The 25,561-nt window shown below is 46.5% G+C and overlaps 1 protein-coding gene across 2 annotated transcripts in view; it reads left to right on the forward strand.

Annotated features, from left to right (window-relative positions):
* Positions 1-171: 171 nt before the first annotated feature.
* LOXHD1 (lipoxygenase homology PLAT domains 1) overlaps positions 172-25,561 on the forward strand; it is a 359,211-nt gene continuing 333,821 nt past the window's right edge. Inside the window, exon 1 of one of the 2 annotated variants that reach the window (XM_073619032.1) lies at positions 172-462. The gene's annotated coding sequence lies outside the window, so the exon portion shown is untranslated. Of the gene's footprint in view, positions 463-13,877; positions 14,033-25,561 lie in introns of those variants that run through there. The other variant, XM_073619042.1, reaches the window with a different exon arrangement.

Here is a 25,561-nt window from a genome sequence, read left to right on the forward strand (position 1 = left end):
AGTGATAAAAAAAAGTCACCCACAGATCTTCTTCAACCCCCCCTATAGAGACAAGTCTATGGATTGCAGTGCACAGGGTGTCACCTCTCCTTCTCCAGGCTCCTCCCCTGGGCTGGATTCCCCGCCCCTCCATATGCGTCCTTAGCAACCCCCCCCCCGCCCGCCATGTGCGTCCTTAGCAACCCCCCCGCCCGGCTCATGTGTAGCCGCAATAAGCAGAGCCCAATATCGGCCGCCGATCCCAGGAGGAGAGCAGAGCTCACCCCACACACTGCTCCCCCTATCAAGACAGATCTATATAGAGCACATTGATCTCCCTCCTGCCTCATCGCTCTGATCGGGCGGCGGCACAGCGGGAGATCAGCTGTCAAAGTCTTCCAATCGCTGCCTGCAGTTCCTCAGGATCAGCGCTAGGTGTCGCTGTGGACAGATTCCCTGTATTCCTCAATGACTAGGGAGCAGGTAAGTTTCAACTTCTCTTCTACTGTACTTTTTTTTTTTTTTTTTGACATGTGAGTAGCCATTTTTTTGGGGGGTTTAAATAGAGTATAAAGGTAAAAAACTGGTGTCAGTAGAAGGAATAGTGCCCCTTTATTGGTGTCAGTAGAAGGAATAGTGCCCCTTTATTGGTGTCAGTGGGAGGAATAGTGCCCCTTTATTGGTGTCAGTAGAAGGAATAGTGCCCCTTTATTGGTGTCAGTAGAAGGAATAGTGCCCCTTTATTGGTGTCAGTGGGAGGAATAGTGCCCCTTTATTGGTGTCAGTGGAAAAAAATAATGCCTTATTCGCAATGTGTTGAACCCAGCACTCTCTTACAACATTATAGTGCCCTATGCAAGGATGACCTGATTATACAAAATCTCAAACTCACTCTGTGCAAATTAAGCTGGAATTCAAAACGGTAATATGTTATATTAACAGTAAATAGTAATAAAAAAATAAATCAATTCATAAACTTCAAAAAATAGTGCCGTCTTCTAAGTGCAAAAATGTTGAATTTATCCTTTAAAGTGGAATTCACGCTCCACTATTCTTGTGACAGTAAAGTTCAGGTAAGGACATTAAGTTGCAGTGCCCCCCTCTGCCCTCCTCATGTGCCCTCATTTACCATCTCCCAGTAGATATTGTGCTTATCAGTATGTAAGCAATCCCCAGATTCCTATGATAGATCTAAGTTCTTAGTGCCCCTCGCGGCTGTCTTCCGTGTGCCTGTTGACAGCGGTAAGTCCCCGGAAGTTAAAACTGACCCTCACGGGCTACCTTTACAAGTAGCTCTGTATGATCCGGCGGCACTCCTCTCTCTAATCCCTGTGCACTGGAGAGGCTGCGCTGATGGGCACTGATCAGGCTGCATTGATGTGCACTGGTGAGGGTGCATTGATGTGCACTGGTGAGGCTGCACTCATGGGCACTTACCAGGCTGCACTGATGGGCATTGGTTAGGCTGCGCTCATGAGCACTGATTAGGCCGCATTGATGGGCACTGGTGGGGCTGCATTGATGTGCACTGGTGGGGCTGCATTAATGTGCACTGATGAGGCTGCATTGATGTGCACTGGTGAGGCTGCATTGATGTGCACTGGTGGAGCTGCATTGATGTGCACTGGTGGGGCTGCATTGATGTGCACTGGTGGGGCTGCATTGATGGGCACTGGTGGGGCGGCATTGATGGGCACTGGTGAGGCTACATTGATGGGCATTAATGAGGCTGCGCTAATGGCCACTGGTGAGGCGGCATTGATGGGCACTGGTGAGGCGGCATTGATGAGCACTGGTGAGGCTGCATTGATGGGCACTGGTGAGGCTGCGCTAATGGCCACTGGTGAGGCGGCATTGATGGGCACAGGTGAGGCTGTATTGATGGGCACTGGTGAGGCTGCACTAATGGCCACGGGTAAGGTTGCATTGATGGGCACTGGTGAGGCTGTATTGATGGGCACTGGTGAGGCTGCGCTAATGGCCACTGGTAAGGCTGCATTGATGGGCACTGGTGAGGCTGTATTGATGGGCACTGGTGAGGCTGTATTGATGGGCACTGGTGAGGCTGTATTGATGGGCACTGGTGAGGCTGCGCTGATGGGCACTGGTGATGCAGCATTGATCCGCCCTCCCAACAGTTTGAGGGACAGTGAACTGGCCCCCTGTTTAAAAAGTTTGAGGACCCCTGGTATACATTCAGGAACAAATGTCTGTAAAGACCTGTAAGACCTCTGCATTCGGGCCATTCGTCCCTAGATGCATACTACCCTAAATGTTAGTAGCAGGGGCGTAACTAGAAATAGCAGGGCCCCATAGCAAAATGTTGTATGGGGCCCCCCTGCAAACAGCCCCCCCCACAGCTGCCCTAGTGTCAATGCAGCGTGACCTGTGCCACATATAGCGTGACCTGTGCACAATGCAGTGCGACCTGTGCCCAATGCAGCGTGACCTGTGCCCAATGCAGCGTGACCTGTGCCCCATACAGCGTGACCTGTGCCCCATACAATGTGACCTGTGCCCAATGCAGCGTGACCTGTGCCCAATGCAGCGTGACCTGTGCCCCATACAGCGTGACCTGTGCCCCATACAGCGTGACCTGTGCCCAATGCAGCGTGACCTGTGCCCAATACAGCATTGCCTGTGCCCAATACAGCCTGGTCTGCCTGTGCAGAGGAAGAGGCAAGCCACCCGGCAGAGGCGGCTCTCTAATTAGGCAAATTAGGCGGTTGCCTAAGGCCTCCCACTCCCAGGGGCCTCGCAGCCACCTAATTTGCCTACCGTGTGTGGAAGTGAATGTCCCCTGGTCAGCGCCCTCAGAGCCTTTAATGCGGGGAAAAAGCCTGCAGTACGCAGAACTAGGTTTTCCCCGGTCACTTGAGCACTGCTTGAGAGCCCAGGATCACGAGTGGCTGCATGTAGTCCCCTCCTCTGGCTCCTCCCCTTCTGCCGCGCTCTGAGGATCTCCTTCTCCTACCATGTGCACTTGCAGACAGAGCTCCGATAATGCCCGCAGTGAATGAGCAGCTCCATGATCAAATCCGTAATTTAGCTGGTGCCTGCCGATCATCCAGGTCTCAAGGTACTACACAACACTCCTGCCGGACACTAACAGCATTCCATAACTGGCGCCCCGAAAATCACTGCTGCCAGCCACCTGTGACCTCACTCAGACACAGAGCAGTGCACTGATGATATGTTTGCCGTCCAGCATATGATGCCACCTACTGACCCCTGTCATCATCATTATCCTGTTCCTGGCATCCTATCATCATACTTCTTATCATCCCACCTGCACACCTATGCCAGTTTCCTACATGCCAGTTTCCTACATCCCACCCCCTGTCATCTTCATCCCCCCTGCACCCCTCTGCCAGCTTCCTTCTACCCCACCTCCTGTCATCTTCATCCCCTCTGTACCCCTCTGCCAGCTTCCTACCACCCCCGTGTCATCTTTATTCCCTCTGCCAGCTTCCTACATCCCCACTCCCTGTCATCTTCACCCCATGTACCCCTTTGCCAGCTTCCTACCACCCCACCCCTTGTCATCTTTATCCCCTCTGCACCCCTCTGCCAGCTTCCTACCACCCCACCCCTGTCACCTTCATCCCTCTGCCAGCTTCCTTCATCCCCACTCCCTGTCATCTTCACCCCCCTGCACTCCTCTGCCAACTTCCTACCACCCCACCCCCTGTCATCTTAATCGACCTGCACCCCTCTGCCAGGTTCCTACCACCCCACCCCGTCATCTTCATCCCCTCTGCCAGCTTCCTACATCCCCACCCCCTGTAATCTTCATTCCCCTGCACTCCTCTGTCAGCTTCCTACCACCCCACCCCCTGTCATTTTCATCCCTCTTGCACCCCTCTGCCAGGTTCCTACCACCCCCTGTCATCTTCATCCCCTCTGCACCCCTCTGCCAGCTTCCTACCACTCCACCCCCTGTCATCTACACCCCCCTGTACCCTTCTGCCAGCTTCCTACCACTCCACCCCCTGTCATCTTCACCCCCTGTACCCCTCTGCCAGCTTCCTACCACTCCATCCCCTCTCATCTTCATTCCCCTGTACCCCATCTCTGACATCCTACCACCCCACCCCCTGTCATCATCACCCTGTATCCCACCTCTGGCATCTTACAACCCTGCCTCCTGTCATTATTATCCACATCCTCCCTGTACCCCACCTCTGGCATCCTATAACCCTACCCCCTATCATTATAGGGGAGATATCTCAGCCTCTCATCCCAATGCTACCACCATCACCCTAAACTGTATCCTGTCATCCAACCAACAGTACCCCAACAATTGCATCACACACCGCAATACTGCTCTGCCTCCCAGTGAGCGGTAATTATGTGCTGTAGCCCCTATCAAACAATCAGTGAGCATTAATAATGTGCAATAACCTCTAGCAACCAATCCGAGAGTGATAATGATAAGCAGTAACCTATAGCAACCAATCAGTGAGCAGTAATGATGTGCAGTAACCTAAAGCAACCAATGGGTAAGCGGTAATTATGTGCAGTAGCCTCTAGTAACCAATCAGTGAGCCTGAAGCAATAAGTGAGTGTGAACCAGATCTTTATGTTTACATTATTAACATGTTTTTTTTTTAGATAATTCTGTGTGTGTTTTTTGGGATGTTGGGATGGAGAGCGAAATTGCTGGCGTGGGGGCAGGAAAATGTTTGCCCAGGGTCCAATCAATAATAAAGATGGCCCTGGTGTCCCCAGGCTGGTGGGGTGAGCGGGCCGGCACACACTTGGGTAAAGCCATGGAGGTTACAACCAGCTGTAACATCTCCCCTCACACGGAGAACATCTCATCAGCTGCAGGCAATAGCAGGCTCTACCGCCATCCTAGCCTTCACCCAAAGCCGGAACCACATTGCAGGGCAGGAATTGTAGTTCTCCACACCACACACTAGACTTGGCCCTCCAGTGCCTGCGCTCTGCAGAGACTACACCTCCCAGGATGCACTGCAGGGCGCCAAAAGCGAATATGTCAGCTTCTCCTGCTTTTAGTAGTGGACAGAGGGGTGTATACAGGGATTATCTGTCTGCACTCTGTCTGTGGAGGGATTGTCCTTGGCCCTAGTGTTGAGTGGCTGCTGCAGCAATGTGGCGTTACCGTGTTGTATCATGTCTGCAGCCTCTGGCCATCTCTTGCTTCATGTCTGCAGCCTCTGACCATCTCTTGTTTCATGTCTGCAGCCTCTGTCCATCTCTTGTTTCATGTCTGCAGTCTCTGACCATCTCTTGTATCATGTCTGCAGCCTCAGACCATCTCTTGTATCATGTCTGCAGCCTCTGACCATCTCTTGTATCATGTCTGCAGTCTCTGACCAGCTCTTGTATCATGTCTGCGGTCTGCTCTGCAGTAATTTCTATCGCTCAAATATTTTTTTCAGTTATGGGAGTGAGTGAGGCCTCATGTCTAAGGTTTGCCTAAGGCCTCACAAAGCCTAGAGCCGCCTCTGCCACCCGGATCAGCAGGAGCGGGATTGCCCGCTGTAATAGCTTTCATTTGAATTTCCCGTCTTCCCGGGGCTCATCGTCACATAGCCCCACCTCTTGGCCTGACGCCTTTGATGACGTCACAAGTCCCGCATTTGATTGGCGTTCTGTCTATCAAAGGCGCCGGGCCAAGAGGTGGAGCTATGTGACGTGAGCCCCGGGAACACTGGAAGTTCTAATGAAAGCTATTACATCGGGCAATTCAGCTCTCTGCTGACCTGGGTGGCTTGCCTCTTCCTCTGCACAGGTGAGGCTGTATGGGGCACAGGCAGACCAGGCTGTATTGGGCACAGGCAACGCTGTATTGGGCACAGGTCACGCTGCATTGGGCACAGGTCACAGCTTACCTCTTCCTCTCCTCTCTCTTCCCCTGGCTGGGAGACTGTGCCGGCGGTGCTCTCATCCTCACTGGGCTCCACTTGGCTGCGGGCCCCATAGCGCCCGCATTGGTCGCTATGGTGGTAGTTACGCCCCTGGTTAGTAGTACTCGGTGCCCTGTCCAGCCACAGCATATTGTTGTTGGCAGTGGAGCTGAACGGTGTGCTTGTGTCTTCCGTCAGGGTTTCAGCACCCAGTATGTATGACACGTAAATGTGGTGACTGCGTTTGTTGTAGATTTTCAGGCTTAGAACAATATCCTGCATACATAAAATACAAGCTAAACACCCCGCGCCCTTATTATTTTTTGTGTACGGAACTGAAATCGCAAACAATGGTATCATTTTTCATTTCTCTTTTGTGACCTGCAGAACACCCCCATGCTATTGACATGAGGAGAGGGGGGGGGTTAGTCTGTAGTCCCAAAACACTTCCTGCCCTAGGGTGACAACGCTAGTCATTTAGAGTAGGGGTGGATGAATGACAGGATCCCTCCTCTCCATTTACAGAATGTGTTGCATTCTGGGAAAATAATACAAGGAGTTTTGTGAATGGGGAAGGGGAGGGTGAGCAGTGAGATCCTTCAGCCCTACAGCCCAGGCAGTTAACCCTTGCAGCGCCAGAAACACTCCTCTATGAGAAGAATGTGGCACCACTAAAGCCTGGTACACATGATGAGATTATCGGATGAATGACCGTCCGTTTTTTTGTTGCATGCTGGTCTCCATATCGAAAACGAACCTTTGTAAGTACACTGACATACAGTATTTCTATTCAATAAAATGTAATGGTGGTAAAGCACTAGGCGTTTGCGCATTCCTACGTGTCCCTACAGTTTGTTGAAGATTTCCCTATCTGAGGAGGCCTGCATCGAGCGAAGCATTACGATCACACCATTGGACGCGTGTCTGCTTGAGTGCAGAGGAGTATTTTTCATATATAAAAGATTGACGTCTGCCTGGGGGCTGACTTTAATTTTTCAGGCACAATGAGTGAATAATAAATGCAGCACTGTAAAAGTTTTAGATGCTACAAATTTTGGGGCCCAACTTTTTGGTGCCAAAACTCTTCTGTAAGAACCTGTCAAGTTTTTCGGAGTTAAATTATCGTACTGATTTGGATTCTTGGATTGAGAGAACTGATTCTAGGGATTTCTGCTTTATGTAATGAATAATGCACTATATTGTCAAATGTATTTACACGCACATGAACTTTAATGGCATCCCAGTCCGTAGGGTTTAATATTGAGTTGGCCCACCCTTTGCAGCTATAACAGCTTCAACTCTTCTGGGAAGGCCGTCCACAAGGTTTAGGAGTGTGTCTATGGGAATGTTTGACCATTCTTCCAGAAGCGCATTTGTGAGGTCAGGCACTGATTTTGGACCACAAGGCCTGGCTCGCAGTCTCCGCTCTAATTCATCCCAAAGGTGTTCTATCGGGTTGAGGGCAGGCCACTCAAGTTCCTCCACCCCAAAATCGCTCATCCAGGTCTTTATGGACCTTGCTTTGTACACTGGTCCAAATCATTTGGTGGAGGGGGGATTATGGTGGGCGGTTGTTTTTCAGGGGTTGGGCTTGGCCCCTTAGTTCCAGTGAAGGGAAGGCGTAAGCATACCAATACATTTTGGACAATTTTATGCTCCCAACTTTGTGGGAACAGTTTGGGGATGGCAACCTCCTGTTCCAACATGACTGCGCACCAGTGCACAAAGCAAGGTCTCACAAAGTTGGGAGCATGAAATTGTCCAAAATGTCTTGGTATGCTAACGCCTTAAGAGTTCCCTTCAATGGAACTACGGGGCCAAGCACAACCCCTGAAAACCAACCCCACGCCATAATCCCCCCTCCACCAAATGATTTGGAACAGTGTACAAAGCAAGGTCCATAAAGACATGGATGAGCGAGTTTGGGGTGGAGGAACTTGACTGGTCTGCGCAGAGTCCTGACCTCAACCCGATAGAACACCACTGGGTTGAATTAGATCGGAGACTGCATGCTAGGCCTTCTCGTCCAACATCAGTGCCTGATCTCACAACTACGCTTCTGGAACCTTGTGGACAGCCTTCCTAGAAGAGTTGAAACTGTTGTAACTGCAAAGGGTGGGCTAAAACAATATTGAACCCTACGGACTGAGTAACCATTAAAGTTCATGTGTCTGCCTTTTGACAATAAAATGTAAACAGTACAAAAATGCGGTAGTAGTCACAAAGTATACGTATGGGCAATAAGGCACACTAATGCCGCGTACACACGATCGCACATTCCGACAACGAAATCCATCTTTTTTTTTTTTTTCCGACGGATGTTGGCTCAAACTTGCTTTGCATACACGGTCACACAAAAGCTATGATTAAGCACTGACCACAATGTGAAACGCGTCAGATTTCCTGCATTTTTCTGCTGCGGCATGTAGCTTATATGACTTTTATTCAATAAAGGCAACACAAATCTTGTCGGAAATTCCGAACGTCAAGAACGCGTTGACGTATGACGAGCCGAGAAAAATTGAAGTTCAATAGCCAGTGCGGCTCTCCGGCTTGATTCCGAGCATTCGTGGAACTTTGTGCGTCGGAATTGTGTACACACGATCGGAATTTCCGACAACGGATTTTGTTTGTCGGAAATTCCGACGGAAAATGTCCGATGGAGCCTGCAGCCTGCACACGGTCGGAATTTCCGACAACAAGCTCCCATCGAACATTTCCCGTCGGAAAATCCGACTGTGTGTACGAGGCATTACAGTTCCGTAACAAAGAGGTACACGTAGGCAGACTGTACTTGTGGCAGTATGTATGAGGATGGTCTCCATAAACAGGTTCTCTCAGAGTAGAACAGTACCTACCCAGTTTGGATGCTGTGCTGGCAATGCAGGGTACAATGACGCTCACTTACACTTCCCCAAAGCAAATAGCTTTCTAGGGGTGACAGGGCCAACCCTAAGGTGACCCTTCAGGAACTTTCCCTGTGCTAATCCTGCTTCTCTCTAACCAGTAGGTATCTCTCCCTTTCTTGGTACTCCTCACACTGCATAGCATTTCTAAATGACTCAGAAGGGGCTATATAAAGTCCTATATGGCCGTCCAAATATTGAGAGAGTTCCATGCCAATCTGACATAGGTCCCCTCCCCCCCCCAAAAAAATGGCTGCCAGAAACCCACAGCAGAGGACAATCCTCTGCAGTGTTCCCTTAGTTCCAGAGGTAATCATGTAGGTAGGTGCAATCTATTTTCTGCACTGCAGGTGGCGTTCCTCTGCAGCGGCACTGCAGCTGGAGAGGAAGTCAAGAGGAACTCAGTTCCTCTATGGTTTCCTGGGTCACTGGGGAGGCACCAAATTGGATGCTGCTGTCCCATGTGACTCTGGAAGCCATCTAGGGTCAGTCAGAGCCTATTTAAGGCCCTGGCTCCCAGGTTAGGCACGCTTTATGTGAGTCAGCAGTGTAAGGAACCTTTCTCACTGAGGCGGGGGCGGCGTCAGCGGTAAAACGCCGCTATTATTAGCGGCGTTTTACCGTTGCTATTCGCCCGCTAGCGGGGCGGTTTTACCCCCGCTAGCGGCCGAAAAAGGGTTAAATACCACCGCAAAGCGCCTCTGCAGAGGCGCTTTGCCGGCGGAATAGCCGCGCCGTCCCATTGATTTCAATGGGCAGGAGCGGTGAAGGAGTGGTATACACTCCGCTCCTTCACCACTCCGAAGATGCTGCTAGCAGGACTTTTTTTCCCGTCCTGCTAGAAAGCCTCGGGGCTTTCACACTGGAATTAAGACAGCGGCACTTTCGGGTCGGTTTGCAGGCGCTATTATTAGCGCAATAGCGCCTGCAAACCGCCTGAGTGTGAAAGGGCTCTAAGGAAAGGTACCCCTGCCTGTTAGGGACAGTACTAGCGGTAGGGCAAGGATCCTGACGAGGAGGGAAAGTGTAGGGTTGCAACTCCTTTCAACTTCATCCCGCTTGGGGCCGAGATGGCCAGGCCGCAATCTTGCTCTCTTAACCACTTGCCGACCGCCGCACGCCGATATACGTCGGCAAAATGGTAGCGGTGGGCAAATGGGCGTACCTGTACGTCCACATTAAGAGGCGGGGCTAGCAGCTGCGTGCCGCGTACAGCGTGACCGTGCCCGCTGGACTTGATGTCCGCCGGTCTCCCGGTGATCGTGTCACGGAGCCGCAGAACGACGATATGCCTATGTAAACAAGGAATTTCCTCGTGACGTGACAGAGATCACTGCTCCCTGTCATCGAGTTAACCACAGTTCGAATCACTCCCTAGGACACACTTAACCCCTTGAGCGCCCCCTAGTGTTTAACCCCTTCCCTGCCAGTGTCATTTACACAGTAATCAGTGCATTTTTATAGCACTGATCTCTGTATAAATGACAATGGTCCCGAAATAGTGTAAAAAGTGTCCGATGTGTCCGCCATAATGTCGCAGTCACAATAAAAATCGCAGATCGCCGCCATTACTACTAAAAAATAAATAAATAAATAATAATTTAAATGCCATAAAATTATCCCCTATTTTGTAGACGCTATAACTTTTGCACAAACCAATCAATATACGCTTTTTTTGCGATTTTTTTTTTTTAACCAAAAATATGTAGAAGAATACATATCGGCCTAAACTGAGGAAAAAATGATTTTTTGGGGGGGATATTTATTATAGCAAAAAGTAAAAAATATTGTTTTTTTTTTCAAAATGGTTGCTCTTTTTTTGTTTATAACACAAAAAATAAAAACCGCAGAGGTGATCAAATACCACCAAAAGAAAGCTCTATTTGTGGGAAAAAAAAGGACGTCAATTTTGTTTGGGTGCAACGTTGCACGACCGCGCAATTGTCAGTTAAAACGACGCAGTGCCGTATCGCAAAAAAGTGCTCTGGTCGGGAAGGGGGTAAAATCTTCCGGGGCTGAAGCGGTTAACAGAGGCTGTCAACCCGGCTGATACCTGGTCTCTGCTCATTGTTGAAATCCCTGAGTGCACCCAGTTGAGCAGACGTCCCTCTGGGTTGTTGTGAACTGTCGTTGAATTACATCGATACAAGTTTTCTATCGCAGCTGGCTGTGTGAATTATTGCCGCCGCACTACGCTGCACCCCACCTACAAGCAGCGATCATTTAATAGCTGTGTTTACTTCTGGATGCTAATGTGGATGTGAGCGAGCCGTCCAAGGATCATTCACCCCCCTGCTTTGCCACCTGTTCAAGTGGTAACCCTGATCAAAACACAGCGACGCCTTCCTACATACAGCTGCATTGGGGAATAGGGCATAATTCTAGGGAGGGCAGAGTAGGCAGCAGCCTTTGGGCTCATGTGGTTAGGGGACCTGACATGAAACAACCTACATCTTCTAACTACTTACTGTACAAGAAGAAGTTGTCAGCATTCGCATCTCATTTTTCCTCTCAGCATCTGCAGAATGAACTTCTATAAAGTAGTGTCTAGGTAGTGAGTGTGTGGGACCTACCAAAGTCAGGAGAAGGTGAGGGATTTTAATGACAGCATGCCCATAAACCCAGGGGCTCCATGCTGCATTGAAGTGGTCTTGAGTATTATGGAGGTGGGCTAGCGGGTTTTCCATCTTCAGGAGGCAAACCCCTGGTGACCCAATCTTTGGCTTAAAGGAATGTCGGTGGACCTTAAGCGCCCAGGGCCGAGACAAGTGGTGGGCAAGAGGGACGGCTGCCCTGGGCACTGGGGTATCATGTGAGGTGGGAGGGTGCCGTGAGGAGATTGGGGGTCAGGGATTTGTGTTGGAAGGGGGAATTTGGGGGGCAGCACAGGGTAAAAATTGCTCTAGGAGGAGAAATTTGGGGGTGTGCTAGGCATCGTGATTTAGGGGGATCTGTGTTGGGAGGAAGAATGGGGGAGGAGGATTTGTGGATTGGGGGGTCTTTTGCTTGAAGGCGTGGTATGATAGAGGGGGATTAATTGTGATAGGAGGGGAAATTTTTTTTTGGGGGGTGGGGGGGGGTGGGATTGCGCTGGTAGGGATGATTGTGGGGTATTTGTGCTAGGAGGGGGAATTTGGAGGGGGGGGAGAGAGGATGTGGACTCGGAGGGTAAATTTTAGGAGTAGAGGAATTGTGCTAAGAAAGGTGATTTTCTTTTTTGGGGGGGGGGTGTTGTGCTGGGTGGATTTGGGGGATCGGGGGGCAGAGATTTGTACTTGGAGTGGGCAGTTCAGCCGATGGCAGATTTGTACTGGGATTAGGGTGAATTTATGCTTAGGTACTGGGATTAGGGTGAATTTATGCTTAGGTAATCATGCATATTAGTGCTCAGTTTTGAGCACTTGGGGGATTTTTGCTGACATATAATGCTCAGGCATCTTGGGGGGGCGGTGCACCCTGTGCTGTAGATAACCTTGTCCTGGCACTGCCACGCCTGGGGATTATTGTGCCCATTGCAGAAATGAAGAAAAAAAAAAAAACAACTCTTTGAGATTATAGCATAGGATCCAGGTGGGATGGTCAATAGAGCTACTTGTGGGATTTACTCTATTTTTTTTACATTTTTTTTATTTTATCATTTAAAGTTTTTTTTTTCCCCACTTACAGACCAGATTTGCCTGGTTAACGACCAGGCCATTTTTTGCGATACAGCACTGCGTCGCTTTAACTGACAATTGCGCGGTCATGTGACGCTGTACCCAAGCAAAATTTACGTCCTTTTTTCCCCACAAATAGAGCTTTATTTTGGTGGTATTTGATCACCTCTGCGGTTTTTATTTTTTGCGCTATAAACAAAAAAAGAGCAACAATTTAAAAAAAAAAAAAGAAAAAAAACAATATTTTTTACTTTTTGCTGTAATAAATACCCCCCAAAATGTTTTTAAAAATCGAATTTCTTCATCAGTTTTGGCCAATATATATTCTTCTACATATTTTTGATAAAAGAAATTGCAATAAGCGTATATTGATTGGTGTGCGCAAAAGTTATAGAGTCTACAAACCATGGGATAGATTTATGGCATTTTTATTATTATTATTTTTTTACTAGTATTTATTATTTTTATTATTAACGATTTTTATAGCACCAACAGTTTATGCAGCGCTTTACAATGTAGAGGGGGGGACAGCACAATTACAGTACAGTTCAATACAGAAGGGACAGGAGGGCCTTGCTCGTAGAGCTTACATTCTAAAGGGAGGGGGTGGTGGTACAAAAGGTAATAGATGCGGGGAAATGATTCAATGGGGGGTGGCTTGGGGACAGTTGTTAGGTGGGTGTGGGATAGGCTTCCCTGAATAATACTAGTACTGGAGGTGATCAGTGATTTTTAGCGGTACTGCGACATTGCGGCGGACAGATCGGACACTTTTGACACACTTTTGGGACCAGTGACATTTATACAGCGATCAATTCTTTAAAAATGCACCGATTACTGTGTAAATGTCACTGGCGGGGAAGGGGTTAACACTAGATTGCGATCACAGGGGATAACTGTGTTCCCTTGTGTGTGTTTCTAACTGTGGGGGGCTGGAACTGACTAGAGGAGGAGACAGATCATTGTCCCTAGCTAATAGGAACAGACGATCTGTCTCGCCTCCCCTCACAGAACAAGGATCGTTCTCGCTCTCGTGCCAGTGATCGTGGGTGGCCAGCGGTCATCGCGACCGCGCACATCGCACCCCCCCCCCGCCGTGCAGTGGCATTTAAAGGGTCGACGTACAGCTACCACGGTTCGCGGGATCGTGCTGACCTGCCGCAGTATATTGACGGCGGCTCGTCGGCAAGCGGTTAAAGTTTTTTTTTTGCAGACAAGCAAAAACAATAAACAATACAATTCCAGTATCGATAGAGGGTACAGTATTCAGATTACTTTATTATTATGTTGTATCACAAACTACTTTTTTTTTCCTTTTTATTGTTGAGTGTCTGATGAAAGCATGCCTCGAATTGCGGCGTGTTTGGTGACACAGACAGGTCCCCGTAGTAATAGCTGGCAGGTGGATGTTTGCCCGTTGCTGTCATTAGGGAGAATGTGTATCTCTGTCTCTAGGGAGTGACAAAGCGAGAGCTGACAATTGTTTTGGAGGGAGGCACTGGAACTTTCTTGGAGTTTCTTTCTAAGATATATAAGGCTGAGATTACCTTCGGTGAGAGGCTGTGATCTGGACATGGTACAGACTGGAGGTCCTCCATCCAGGACCCTCAATGCCGTGAGTCTTCATACTTATATCATTCATGGTAATAATGGGACAGTCAGACTGCAGACAGGGTTACCAATCTTTCAGATGGTGATGAGTAACTCATAAAAGATGCATGATAATCCAGGCTGCTGTTGGGATGAATAGGCACCAGAATTGAAACGTAGGGGGGGGGTTGATTTACTAAAGGCAAATAGACTGTGCAATCTGCAAGTGCAGGTCCCCCAGAGTTTAGTAAATGAGCAGACGCTCTGCTGACTTCCATCATCCAATCATGTACAAGCAAAAATGAAGTTTTTAAAAAAAATTTCCTTGCACGTGATTGGGTATTCTTTGCAAAGGGATAGCTTTACCTCCTTTACTAAGTTCTGGAGCAACTGCACTAAAGCCTCGTACACACGATCGGACTTTCCGACGGAAATGTCCAATGACAGGCTGTTGGCGGTAAATCCGACCGAGTGTACGCTCCATCGGACAATTGTTGTCGGACTTTCCGCGGACAAATGTTGGATGGCAGGTTTTCAAATTTTCCGTGGACAAATGTCTGTTGTTGGATTTTCCGAGCGTGTGTCCAAAGTACAAACACGCATGCTCGGGAAGCAAGGAGGAGCCAGAAGCGATCGGTCTTGTAAAGTAGCGTTCGTAATGCAGAATTAACATTTGCGACGCGGAGAATTATGAAATCTCGAAATGCAGCGCACAATTCTCTTCTTCTTTAATGGGATAATAATAATAATGAAGCTGCTTTGCTGATGATATTGATGGAGTTATTGCAAACTAATTTTTAAAGGCTTTTTTTTTTCTAGTGATATCAAGAATAATATTATTATGCTTTTTTTTTTTTTTATTTGGGCAAGTTACCACAACACCATTATCCCGTAGTTTTTAAGATCAAAGATTCGACTATGTTGGTGTCCCTTGTCAATTTTACATTGTATTTTTTAAAATGTAACCGCCTACTCCCAAACTGTCATTTGAAGTAAAACACATAGACAAGTTGTATTCTTTTTGTTTACAAACAATTTTTATTGTTGCAAAAGGTCATAGTTTGGTACAAATGTATAACAGAAACATAGGTACATCCAATAAGCCAAGTATTATTGTACACAATTCTTTTATTGTGCATTAAAAAAAAGAAAACAAATACAATTAGACATGTTATCTGCCAATAGAACTTAAAGTGGAGTTCCACCCAAAAGTGGAACTTCCACTCATCAGATTCCTCCCCCCCTCTGGTGACACAGTTGGCACCTTTCAGGGGGGAGGGGGGTACAGATACCTGTATATTACAGGTATCTGTACCCACTTCCGGCATAGATAGCCACAGAATCTGTGGTTATTTACGCCACTTCCTGCTGGGAAACACACGGGTCCCAGAGACAGCAGGGACCATCCGTATTGCGCTGCGCGACTCACGCATGCGCAGTAGGGAACCGGGAAGTGAAGCCGCACGGCTTCACTTCCTGATTCCCTTACCGAAGATGGAGGCGGCAGCACCCGAGGACAGAGAAACCGTTCGGCCTCGGGTGCCGACATCGCGGGCGCCCTGGACAGGTAAGTGTCCATGTTTTAAAAGTCAGCAGCTGCAGTATTTGTAGCTGCTGACTTTTAAAAAAAAAAATTTCAGCGGCGCTCCGCTTTAACCAAAAAGTGCATTCTATGCATCCAAAAATATAGAAAATATAACAAATCAAATCATTATTATTCAACCATAAAAATAATGTCAAAGCAATAACTCCAAGGCCAATAATAAATAACACGCTATCTCCTCCGATTCCACAACATGGCTGGTTGATGAATGGCTGTTCAGAAACGAACTGAAAAGTGCGAAATGAAAAGCAGGAATCAACACTCACCAAACTTCTACTTACTCGAAATTAGCGGAAGGAGCCCAAAGGGTGGCGCTAAAGAGCTGAAAAACGTCTAGTACGTCACTATGTTCGTAATTGTTGGCCAACAATTGTGTGGCCATGTGTATGCAAGACAAGTTTGGGCCAATGCCCTTCGGACAAAATTCCACGGTTTTATTGGCCAACAATCTGATCATGTGTACGAGGCTTTACCAAGTAGTTCATCATGACTGCTCCTTTTTTTTTCATTTATTTTTGTTTTACTTTTTTTTTATCTTCTTTTTGTTTCCTTTGTTACCTTGTCATCTGAGTATAGATCTATATTCTTTCCAAGCATGTTTAACCACTTCAGCTCCAGAAGATTTTACCCCTTTCATGGCCAGGCAATTGTTTTGCTATTTAGAACTGTGCTACTTTAACTGGCAATTGTGCGGTCATGCAACACTTTTCCACAAATAGCGCTTTCTTTTGGTGGTATTTGATCATCAATGGGTTTTTCATTTTTTGCGCTATAAGCAAAAAGGAATTTGATAAAAAAAAAACAAAAACAATATTTTTTACATTCTCTTATAAAACATATCCAATAAAGATTATAAAAAAAATGAGTTTCTTTATACATTTAGTCCAACATGTATTCTGTTACATGTCTTCAGTAAGAAAAAAATCACAATAAGTGCATATTGATTGGTTTGCGTGAAAGTTATACCATCTACAAATGATGGTATACCTGTAGATACTTGATTTTTATTTAATTTTTTTATACTAGTAATGGCGGATATCAGCGACTTATAATGGGACTGTGATAGTGCGGAGGCCAATCTGACACTTCCTGATGCTGGGGGAGAACTAACTGCCACTGATGATACCTGTAACACTAATACAGTGATCAGTGCTAATACTATACACTGTCACTATACTAATGACACTGGCTGGGAAGGGGTTAACATTTAGGGGCAAATAAGGGGTTAACTTAGGGTTGCCACCTGTCCAGGATTCACCATGACAGTTTGGGTCTTGAATCGTGCGTTGGGGTTTCAGACAGCCTGATACCCGGACACATTATTCAGACCAGACTATGGCTTCCCAGTAGGCTTGCTGGCTGCAGTTGTCTAAGCCGAGAATGTCTGTTACACTCTCTTTCACACTGCCCAAAGCCAACACTAACACCCCCCCAGACGGGAGAGGAGAGAAGCTTGACCTGCTCTCCTGGGAAATTTGAAGCCCAGCAGCCACAGATACATCTGGATGAGAGGTTCTGATTGCCATTGGGTGAGTGAGCTCACCATCCATCCCTGTCTGTGACTGAAGTCCCCCCTTCCCCCTTCTCTCTCCTGCCTCTGAGTGTGTACACTAAGGTAAATCAGGGTTCTCAGAGCACCCCTTACATCAGAGTCTGTAGAGTCCCCCCCTTACAGTGTAGGGTTCAGATGTAAGAGGAAACTCTGAGGATTCAGATGAAAAGGGGAACTCTGTGGACTCTTGTGATCATCTTCATATGATTAGAAAATATATTATATTATATTATATTATATTATATTATATTATATTATATTATATTACACTATCAAAAATTCCTTTGCGCCGCTAAAGTGTTCATGTTTGACTTAAAGAAAAGGTGGCAACCCTAGGTTAACTGTGTGCCTGGTAATGTTTACTATGTGCTGTTTTACTAAGCAATGTGCCGGTTTTTACTCCCTGCTTTGCAGGGGGAAAGAAAAACGCACATTGCTGCTGTCTGGAGGGAGCCCTGTGTTGTTTACCACAAGGCTCAGCCGATCAGCGGATTTCAGCCATAAATTATTGGCCGGGACCCGCTGCTCGGCTTGTGCTGTAGCAAATGACAGCACAGCCGGGGGAGGGCGTTGGGTGCGCAGTGCCCCACCCCCCTACCCTAACATAACAAATCGCGCATATGTACATGATCCAGTGCACAGTGTCGTAGTATAAGTGCGGTGGGTGGTCCTAAATCAGTTAAAGTTAAACTTAGGGATTAACAGCCCTTACCCTCACTGCAAGGGTTAAATGCCTTATTAAGTTAGGGGGAAGAGGAGAAGGCTGCAATACGTACCTTATTCCATGGTCCTTATTCCATGGTCCTTATTCCATGGTCCTTATTAGGCATGTGCAATTAGTTTCGTTCCGAATTCGTTTTTTAACGAGTTTTGACAAATTAGTTAATTCGGTAATATCTGAATTAACGAAAACCCGTTTAACGAATTTTTTCCGAATATTCGTAAATTCGATAAAATTGGACATTCGTAAATTCGGGCATTCGTATATTCATACATTAGTAAATTAGTGAATTCGTAAATTTGTAAATTCGAAAATTTGGAAATCTGAAATAATAGTTACCGTATTTATCGGCGTATAACACGTGGCGGCGTATAACACGCACCCCAAGTTTAGGAGGGAATTTTAAGGAAAAAAACTTTTAGGAGGGAAGTTTAAGGAAAAAAATCTTACATTTAAATGCCCATCAATGCAGCGTTATCGTGTCCATCTGCAGCCTTGTCAGTGCAGCCTTGCCCCAGTGTCCAGTGAAGCCTTGTCAGTGCAGCTTTGCCCCAGTGCAGCCTTGTCAGTGCAGCTTTGCCCCAGTGCAGAATTGTCAGTGCAGCTTTGCCCCAGTTCAGCCTTCCCCAAGTGCAGCCTTGTCCCCAGTGGTCAGTGGTCAGTGCAGTGGTCAGTGGTCAGTGCAGCCTTGTCCCCACTGTACATTTTATGATCGCCGCCGACATACACAAGTTTAGTTTGTATTTTTAAATATGGCGCCGCGGAGTTCGGAGGGACTCGGCGGCGCTCGTTCAGCTGAACACAGTGACTGGGCGGAGCCGAGATACACATAGCCGAGGGTTCTCGGCTCTTCTCGGCGCCGTTCACAGTCACGCCCAGTCCCTATGATGGACATAACACAGGTCCAATGGCGGGACTGGGCGGGACTGTGAACGGTGCCGAGAAGAGCCGAGAACCCTCGGCTATGTGTATCTCGGCTCCGCCCAGTCACTGTGTTCTCTGCGGCGCTCGTTCAGCTGAATGAGCGCCGCCGAGTCCCTCCGAACTCCGCGGCGCCATATTTAAAAATACACGATATGTGAATGTCAGCGGCGATCGCTCCGATAGATCACAAAATAGCGGGGATCGACGTATAACACGCACCCACGATTTTCCCCTGATTTTAAGGGGAAAAAAGTGCGTGTTATACACCGATAAATACAGTAACTAATAATAACTTAACTATTAGTAATTACTAGTAACTTTTAAAATAGAGGTATTGTAATTTCCTTTCAAATTTGGCTGTTAGTGAACGTAACACATACAAATTTATCCGAAGTTATGAATGATCCGAAAAACGGAATGGAACGTAATGAATTAATAATAATAAATAACAATAATAATAATAACAACGTTTTATTATTATTATTTATTATTAATTTGTTCCGTTGCATTTGTTTAGATGCAGCATTCTTTTCGGATAATTCGTAACTTCGGATATTTTCTTATTTGTTACGTTCACTGACAGTCAAATTTGAAAGGAAATTACAATACCTAAAATTTAATAGTTAGTTACTATTTCAGATTTTTGAATTTTCGGGTTTTTGGATTTTCAAACTTCGAATTTACAAATTTCCGAATTTTCTAATTTACAAATGTACGATTTTACGAATGTACGAATTTACAAATGTACAAATGTAAAAATGTACGAATGTACGAGTGAACGAATGTACGAATGAACGAATGTTCGAATTTACGAATAAGTGAATGAACGCATTTACGAATCTACGCATGAACGATATTACGAATCGCGATCATAAGGAATGACTCGAAAAACGAAAAAAAAAAAAATAATAAACTAATAAAACGAAAACGAAAATGAACGAATTTTTTGGCTGTGCACATGTCTAGTCTTTATTCCATGGTCCTTATTCCATGGTCCTTATTCCATGGTCCTTATTCCATGGTCCTTATTTCATGGTCCTTATTCCATGGTCCTTATTCCATGGTTCTTATTCCATGGTCCTTATTCCATGGTTCTTATTCCATGGTCTCCTGCCATCCGACTCTCTTCTCTTCGGTACACTGGGTTGTGGTTGGGCCCTCTGTATCTGCGCTGAAGGACGTCCCACTGGTCCGGGTCCCATGCCGGGACCGCGGGACGTGTGACATCCATCATAGGCGCTGCAGGCTTCAGAAGGCGGGAATTACAATGTGGCCGCCGCGCCACTGTCAGAAGATCCCGACCCCACTCGACGCTCGGGAGGGCGGCTCTCCTCTCCTCATCATGGCCGTCACCTGGCTGCCTGGAGTCTACTGTGTGATGGGCGTGCCACTGAGCTGCAGGAGGACACCTGAAGTCTAGTCAGGTAGGTCAGTGTATGTCGTGTAGGTCAGGGTATGTCGTGTAGGTCAGTGTATGTCAGGTGGTAGGTCAGTGTGTGTCAGGTAGGTCAGAGTATGTTAGGTGGTAGGTCAGTGTGTATCAGTGTCAAGTAGGTCAGCGCGCATCAGGTAGGTACTACCCCCCCTCACCCCCCCCGGTGCTGGGCTTGGACTTCGGGCTGAAGCCCCTGTTTTTTTTGCCACCTAGCATGCCCCTGGCTGGAACGCCTTCATGGTACTGGTTGCAAGGAAGCAAGAGCGAGGAACCTGGGAAGTATTATGCCCCGTACACACGGTCGGATTTTCCGATGGAAAATGTCCGATCGGAGCGTGTTGTCGGAAATTCCGACCATGTGTGGGCTCCATGGGATATTTTCCATCGGATTTTCCGACACACAAAGTTGGAGAGCAGGAGATAAAATTTTCCAACAACAAAATCCGTTGTCGGAAATTCCGATCGTGTGTACACAAATCCGACGGACAAAGTGCCATCGGATTTTCCGACACACAAAGTTGGAGAGCAGGAGATAAAATTTTCCAACAACAAAATCCGTTGTCGGAAATTCCGATCGTGTGTACACAAATCCGACGGACAAAGTGCCACGCATGCTCAGAATAAATAAAGAGATGAAAGCTATTGGCCACTGCCCCGTTTATAGTCCCGACGTACGTGTTTTACGTCACCGCGTTCAGAATGATCGGATTTTCCGACAACTTTGTGTGACCGTGTGTATGCAAGACAAGTTTGAGCCAACATCCGTCGGAAAAAATCCATGGATTTTGTTGTCGGAATGTCCGAACAAAGTCCGACCGTGTGTACGCCCTATTACAGTTTATTCTTCTACCCCTTGGCTTAATATGCCCCCCCCTTCCCCATTGCGAAGGTAATTTTTGTTTCTTGCCTGGATTGGGCCTTTAAATTCACTTACTGTAGGCTGACTCTCTACCTCCGCTGGAAGTCTGTTCCAAACATCAGCTACTCTTTCTAGTAAAAAAATACTTTCTAATGTTTTAGGCTGCTTTCACACTACACCGTTGAAAAAAAATGCATCAAAAACACATATGTGTTTTTGCCTTGTTTTTGATACCTTTCCTGTGCGTTTTCTGGATGCCTATTAACCAGCACGCATCTGTGAAACTTGGACGTGTGACTCAAAAAATGCAACACAAGTGCATTTCTGACTCATTTTGTGCCGCATTTTGGTGCGTTTTCTATTCATTTCAATGGGCACCTGTGTTTTTGGAGCCGTTTTGAAAAAGGGCATCAAAGATGCTTCAAGCAGGAGCAAAACTTTTCATAACGCACCGCACCCACAGCTCAGTGGTGTGAAGAGTTCCATAGGATTTAAAGGGAAACATTTTTCCTGCATTTTCTTTTTTTTTTGCAAGGTAAAAGCGCAGCAAAAACGCACCAGTGTGAAAGGGCCCCTTAGTGTTTCCTCCTGCTAGGTGAGGTTATGAATTGTGATCTTTTCTGTTGTAGACAATGGAATTTCACATTCTCTTGAACCTCTCTATGTACACAGGTGTTTGTGTTTTACCTATAACATCAGTTTGTGTATCATTATACTGCGTATATAGTATTTCGATTTTGAATTGTTTCTTACCTATCTGTATACGCTTGCGTTTTTTTTGTCGCTTTCGTCATGCACCCCACTTTGGTTTAATTGCTTCATGCAAGTCAATGAGAAACTCATCTGGAATGTATGCCAACTGGATCTCAAACAGATCAAAGGCATCATCAGGTAGGGGCAAGGGGGGGCAAGTGCCCCCCCCCGGAATCAGCAAGGGTCCGCCGTGGCCACCGCAGACTTTTTTGTGAGTCTGCTGAGTGACTGCTGGCTGCTGCTCTCTGATCGTCCCTTCGTCCCTCCCTCACCCCCGATCATCCGATGGAAGGAAGGTGGGTGTATATATAGCTGTATGAACCCACCTTCCTTCCTGTATATAGAGACCTTCCTCCATCATCACTGATTGCAGATATACATCATCTGTCCTGTATACAGCTATATATAGACCCACCTTCCTTCCTGTATATGATAATAACATCCACCCCCTCTATATACACATACTGTACACCATCCGTACTGTAGAGGCCGCATTTGATAGGCACAGTGAGGCCGCATTTGATAGGCACAGTGAGGCTGCATTTGATAGGCACAGTGAGGCTGCATATGATGGGCACAGTGAGGCTGCATATGATGGGCACAGTGAGGCTGCATATGATGGACACATGCCTGCGCTTTATGTGATAATGATTAAGCCCTCCCATTCATGACGTTGTCAAAAAGGGGAGGAGCATGGGTGACCTTAAAACGATGCCCCCCCTGAAAAAAGTTCTGTGGACGCCCATGAAACAGATATGAAATGCAAGCCAATTTTCTGGGTTTGTTGGATGCCCATGCAAACTTTAAAATGCCTAATGGCCTTTGAATATAGCACCACCATAAATAGTGGGGGACCCTGTCACCAGACCATTCATTTCAAGAACAATCTTCCCATAAGGTTATATGTGCATTTACCATATTGTACTCATGGTATTTACCTGTAAAATCCTCCCTAAAGCCCCGAAACTGCTGCTAGGTGCCACCATCACCATATGATGCCAACAGAGCCAGCAGACTCAGAGCTGTTGCTTTTTTTTTATTTAACAGAAGAGTTTTTATTTATCTCCAAAAGGAGAGAAGGTTTGCATAGGAATACAGTACAATTCTACAAAATATAATGTAACATTAAACAGTACAGCGTGAATTAAGGCACATAGTGCAACAAATTACAAGATAACAAAGTGTTACTAAACCCACAACAGTAAAATCAGTCTGTATATGCAGTAAATCATGCTTGTTATACTCACTGGGTGGAGCTAAGGACGTGTGACACGGGACGCTGATTGGAGACACGGCGGCCATCTTTTCGGTTGGAAAAACCGTTATGTTTCTATATGCTTGGCGGTCATTTTAAATACATGTGAGTTTACCAGCCCTTCCTTTAAACAATACATCTTCCTATTGGATGTCTGCACAATGAGCTTTTATATTTTTTCCATATACATATGTGGATGCTGGAGCTGTCTGGGGAAATATAAGTGATTTGTTCATTGAGAGATTATTAGGCCTTATTGCCATCTGAGGTTATCGATCGTTGCAGAGGGATCGTTGGGGCCATTCATCCATGCTTACTCTGTGTGTACCCTACACACTGATGGCAAGGGTCAGTTGATTTGGGTGTTGGTGGTGTTGGTGGTGGCTATCTTTTCCGCTCTATCAATCTTTGGATGAAGATTTGGATTCGTTTTTCAGTTTTTTATGAATGATGGACTTTATTGTTTATTTATTATTTTAGCGCTACACCTTTTTAGTATATACTCACTGTGGAACCTAAGGGGTTAAGCCTCTGCATTGTGTAAAAAGGCTGTTTGATCCTGTCTTCTCTGATGCTCCCCTTCTTCAACTGTCCCCAATCCGTCTACTGATAGAACAGAGCCTGTACATACACATGTTTGGTGTGTATTGCTAGAGAGTTTTTTTTTTCTTGGGAGAGTGCATGTGATCAGCACAGGGCCAATCAGCACTGTCCAGACAGAGGGTCGGGGATCATGCAGCCTCATAAGACAGTCAGAGAAGAATGAAAACTCCTCCTACAAGCTTGAACCAGACACTAATAGAAGTCACAAGACTGCTATATAAGGCTAATGAGAAAAGGTATTTAACAATTTATATTTACCAAAATAATTGCATTTCCATGTTCTGTGTACTGTGGGAGACCAGAGTGAATGCAGAGTCCTGGGTTTAGTAACACTTTAAGTGACACTTTCTAGTAGCCATTCTTAATCAGGGCTCCTCCAGTTGCTAGGGGTTGCTTGAGTTGCGTGTGATCGACCTCCTATCCGATGGCCCATGCATAGACCTGCAGCCAACGCCAATTGGCAGAATCAGTGGCATGACACCATTGATCTTTTTTTTTTGCTGTCTGTAGGGGGGCATTCTGACCATCACTTTGAGGGTGGATATTATTCCTACTGACCCACGCACACACACGATGTGACAGGCAATATTCCCACTGACCCCCAATGAAATAACTTTAGCAGGGGTTCCCCTGAGACTTAAAATGATTTCAAGGATTCCTGTGGGGTAAAGAACATTGAAAAAGCCTTCTCTATAGTATTCCCCTTCGCTCCTTCCACAGCAGCTACATCAAAAGTTATGTAGGGGGGGGGGTGAAGCGAGGAGTGAAGGAGCTGGGCCAGCACAGAGAGTAATTAGACACTCCCAGAAGAGGAGAGGGCTATGACATGCAAGGTAGTAGAGGGCTGTGCTAGAGAATGGACTTTTCCTGGAATAGCCACAAGTTCAAATGTACTTTGCAAGGGATTAAAAAATAATTTATGGCAAGGAAAAAACACTGCAAGTAAGCATTTAAATACTTGATTTTTTTCTGTGCTTTTACCAGCTGTTTTTTTTTTTAAAGCTGGTGACAGGTTCTCTTGGGCACTGTGTGCTTTGTGCAGTTGCCTGATCCTGTAGGGATTACCTACACCTAGACTTCATTTCAACTCTTTTTGGCTATGAGAGTATATATAATACTAATAAGCCACTCCAACATTCAGGGTGGCAGCTGCTTTCTACCCCCTTCTCATACTGTATGCTCCTCAATGAGCCTACTGCTTAATGTGAAGTCTTTGGATAAAGTCGGGAATGGGTTATAGCCCCTGTCAGCTTTTCATTGCTTTCTGTGTCCCTGTTTGAGAGATCTCCTTTTGGACATGGACGGCAATAGGAACCCAAACAGTTTTACCCTTCCACGCTCTACAGTAGTGGTCTCCAAACTGCGGCCCTTTGCTTGCTTTTATCCGGCCCTTGGGGCACGATTTCCTTCACTGACACCAACAAAGGGGCACAATTCCTCCCAATGACACCAGCGATGGGGCACAATTCCTACCAGAGAGATCAACAATGAGGAACTGTTCCTCCCAATGATACCAACGATGGGGTGCAATGACACAAATGATGCGGCACAATTCCTCCCAATGACACCAATGATGTGGTGCAATGACAATTGCATGATGGGGCACTTATCCTCCCAATGATACCAATAATGGGGCACAATTCCTCCCAATGGTACCAACAATGGGGCACAATTTGTGTCAAGATATGGTCAGAGACTGCGCATGTAACACAAGAGATGGTCAGAGACTGCGCATGTAATACAAGAGATGGTCAGAGACTGCGCACATAATACAAGAGATAGTCAGAGACTGAAGACATGATACAAGAGATGGTCAGAGACTGTGCATGTAATACAAAAGATGGTCAGA

This window comes from Aquarana catesbeiana, linkage group LG01, assembly GCF_042186555.1.
Source record: "Aquarana catesbeiana isolate 2022-GZ linkage group LG01, ASM4218655v1, whole genome shotgun sequence".
NCBI lineage: Eukaryota > Metazoa > Chordata > Amphibia > Anura > Ranidae > Aquarana > Aquarana catesbeiana.